Genomic DNA, 4,554 nt, shown 5'->3' with positions numbered 1-4,554 from the left:
TAGAGAGGAGTGGTAAAAGAATCGTGCTATCATGTTCCAAAGCTGAGATCTGGAGATCCCACTTCCAATTTATTCAAGTCATCAAAATAGTGGGGTATTGGACAGTGAAATTTCAAAACTCTGACCACTCAGCTTGCATAAACCAGACATGGGGAACATGAATAAATGGTTTTTGAAGTGTTTTAGTCATTTATTTAAATTAAAATACTTTAAGTCAATGTATTTGAATGGCATCCCAATTCCAATCTATTTGACACATGGAAATAGATTGGAAGTGGGACGTGATAGAGTTTGGGTTTGTGGTGTGAAAATTCCGCTTGGCTTTCGGACCCGTGCTTACAGTATGTTGTTCCAAAGCCCTCCCAGACATCCCCTATGAAATTTCATGACCCTACGACCTCGGGAAAGTCACTTCCTGTTCCACTTCCTGGTTCGTTTTTCGACTTCCCGACCACCTACGGACACGAGCTTTTAATATGTTGTTTGTGCTATCTAACGGAACTCCCCTGCAAAGTTTCGAGCCGATTGGCCCATGGGAACTACAACTTCCGGCCACGCCCACTTTTGGGGGCGGGGCTTAAATATGTTGTTTTAGGGGCCCCACACTACTCCCCCATCAAGTCTCGAGCCGATCGGACCATAAAACACCTACTTCCGGCCACGCCCACTTTTGGGGGCGGGGCTTCAATATGTTGTTTAGGGGGTCCCACACTACCCCCCCACCAAGTTTCAAGCCAATCGGCCCATGGGAACACCTACTTCCTGTCTACTTCCGGCCACGCCCACTTTTGGGGGGCGGGGCTTCAATATGTTGTTTTAGGGATCCCACACTACCCACCTATCAAGTTTCAAGCCGATCGGACCATGGGAACACCTACTTCCGGCCACGCCCACTTTTGGGGGCGGGGCTTAAATATGTTGTTTTAGGGGTCCCACACTACCCCCCTATCAAGTTTCAAGCCAATCGGACCATGGGAACACCTACTTCCTGTCTACTTCCGGCCACGCCCACTTTTGGGGGGCGGGGCTTCAATATGTTGTTTTAGGGGTCCCACACTACCCACCTATCAAGTTTCAAGCCGATCGGCCAATGGGAACACCTACTTCCGGCCACGCCCACTTTTGGGGGCGGGGCTTAAATATGTTGTTTAGGGGGTCCCACACTACCCCCCTATCAAGTTTCAAGCCAATCGGACCATGGGAACACCTACTTCCTGTCTACTTCCGGCCACGCCCACTTTTGGGGGGCGGGGCTTGAATATGTTGTTTTAGGGGTCCCACACTACCCACCTATCAAGTTTCAAGCCGATCGGCCAATGGGAACACCTACTTCCGGCCACGCCCACTTTTGGGGGCGGGGCTTCAATATGTTGTTTGAGGGGTCCCACACTACCCCCCCACCAAGTTTCGGACCCCTACGACATTCGGTTCTCTTCCTGTGCTCCTACCCATAATTCCTGAACTTGTACACGCCCACCTGGGTGGGTAGTGGCCAAACATCCCATTTGCAATCTATTTGAATAGGCATCCCATAATAGCTGAAATAGATTGGAAGTGGGATCGGTAATCACAAAACATCCCAATAGCAATCTATTTGAATAGGCATCCCATAATAGCTGAAATAGATTGGAAGTGGGATAGGTAATCACAAAACATCCCAATAGCAATCTATTTGAATAGGCATCCCATAATAGTGGAAATAGATTGGAAGTGGGATCGGTAATCACAAAACATCCCAATTGCAATCTATTTGAATAGGCATCCCATAATAGCTGAAATAGATTGGAAGTGGGATAGGTAATCACAAAACATCCCAATTGCAATCTATTTGAATAGGCATCCCATAATAGCTGAAATAGATTGGAAGTGGGATAGGTAATCACAAAACATCCCAATTGCAATCTATTTGAATAGGCATCCCATAATAGTGGAAATAGATTGGAAGTGGGATCGGTAATCACAAAACATCCCAATTGCAATCTATTTGAATAGGCATCCCATAATAGCTGAAATAGATTGGAAGTGGGATAGGTAATCACAAAACATCCCAATTGCAATCTATTTGAATAGGCATCCCATAATAGCTGAAATAGATTGGAAGTGGGATAGGTAATCACAAAACATCCCAATTGCAATCTATTTGAATAGGCATCCCATAATAGTGGAAATAGATTGGAAGTGGGATCGGTAATCACAAAACATCCCAATTGCAATCTATTTGAATAGGCATCCCATAATAGCTGAAATAGATTGGAAGTGGGATAGGTAATCACAAAACATCCCAATTGCAATCTATTTGAATAGGCATCCCATAATAGCTGAAATAGATTGGAAGTGGGATTGGTAATCACAAAACATCCCAATTGCAATCTATTTGAATAGGCATCCCATAATAGCTGAAATAGATTGGAAGTGGGATAGGTAATCACAAAACATCCCAATTGCAATCTATTTGAATAGGCATCCCATAATAGCTGAAATAGATTGGAAGTGGGATAGGTAATCACAAAACATCCCAATTGCAATCTATTTGAATAGGCATCCCATAATAGTGGAAATAGATTGGAAGTGGGATAGGTAATCACAAAACATCCCAATAGCAATCTATTTGAATAGGCATCCCATAATAGCTGAAATAGATTGGAAGTGGGATTGGTAATCACAAAACATCCCACTTGCAATCTATTTGAATAGGCATCCCATAATAATGGAAATAGATTGGAAGTGGGATCGGTAATCACAAAACATCCCAATAGCAATCTATTTGAATAGGCATCCCATAATAATGGAAATAGATTGGAAGTGGGATCGGTAATCACAAAACATCCCAATAGCAATCTATTTGAATAGGCATCCCATAATAATGGAAATAGATTGGAAGTGGGATTGGTAATCACAAAACATCCCACTTGCAATCTATTTGAATAGACATCCCATAATAATGGAAATAGATTGGAAGTGGGATTGGTAATCACAAAGCATCCCAATAGCAATCTATTTGAATAGACATCCCATAATAGCTGAAATAGATTGGAAGTGGGATTGGTAATCACAAAACATCCCAATAGCAATCTATTTGAATAGGCATCCCATAATAATGGAAATAGATTGGAAGTGGGATTGGTAATCACAAAACATCCCACTTGCAATCTATTTGAATAGGCATCCCATAATAATGGAAATAGATTGGAAGTGGGATTGGTAATCACAAAACATCCCAATAGCAATCTATTTGAATAGGCATCCCATAATAGCTGAAATAGATTGGAAGTGGGATCGGTAATCACAAAACATCCCAATAGCAATCTATTTGAATAGGCATCCCATAATAGCTGAAATAGATTGGAAGTGGGATTGGTAATCACAAAACATCCCAATTGCAATCTATTTGAATAGGCATCCCATAATAGCTGAAATAGATTGGAAGTGGGATAGGTAATCACAAAACATCCCAATTGCAATCTATTTGAATAGGCATCCCATAATAGCTGAAATAGATTGGAAGTGGGATAGGTAATCACAAAACATCCCAATTGCAATCTATTTGAATAGGCATCCCATAATAGTGGAAATAGATTGGAAGTGGGATAGGTAATCACAAAACATCCCAATAGCAATCTATTTGAATAGGCATCCCATAATAATGGAAATAGATTGGAAGTGGGATCGGTAATCACAAAACATCCCAATAGCAATCTATTTGAATAGGCATCCCATAATAATGGAAATAGATTGGAAGTGGGATTGGTAATCACAAAACATCCCACTTGCAATCTATTTGAATAGACATCCCATAATAATGGAAATAGATTGGAAGTGGGATTGGTAATCACAAAACATCCCAATAGCAATCTATTTGAATAGACATCCCATAATAGCTGAAATAGATTGGAAGTGGGATTGGTAATCACAAAACATCCCAATAGCAATCTATTTGAATAGGCATCCCATAATAATGGAAATAGATTGGAAGTGGGATTGGTAATCACAAAACATCCCACTTGCAATCTATTTGAATAGGCATCCCATAATAATGGAAATAGATTGGAAGTGGGATTGGTAATCACAAAACATCCCAATAGCAATCTATTTGAATAGGCATCCCATAATAGCTGAAATAGATTGGAAGTGGGATCGGTAATCACAAAACATCCCAATAGCAATCTATTTGAATAGGCATCCCATAATAGCTGAAATAGATTGGAAGTGGGATCGGTAATCACAAAACATCCCACTTGCAATCTAATTGAACGGGCATCCCATAATAATCTACATAATAGAATAAATTGGAAGTGGGCTTTTTGTTACTTACCAATCCCACTTCCAATTTACTTGGATGTGCTCCACTCTGTGGCCAAACTGCGTATCGCGCGAAAAATGCCCGTTTTTCAATAATTCATTGCCCGCCTCGTGGGGGGGCTAGACGCTCCGCGACACTTTGACACGCGTCGGGGCGTCCCCAGGATGTGCCCTGACCCATCGGACCGGCTGGCAAAAATCCCGGGACTTCTGCGCGCAGTGTCCGGCAGAAGCAGTTTAGTAGATTGGAAGTGG

The sequence above is a fragment of the Brachyhypopomus gauderio genome, unplaced genomic scaffold (genome assembly GCF_052324685.1).
Source record: "Brachyhypopomus gauderio isolate BG-103 unplaced genomic scaffold, BGAUD_0.2 sc451, whole genome shotgun sequence".
NCBI classification, from domain to species: Eukaryota; Metazoa; Chordata; class Actinopteri; order Gymnotiformes; family Hypopomidae; genus Brachyhypopomus; species Brachyhypopomus gauderio.
This window is presented reverse-complemented; position numbering follows the sequence as displayed.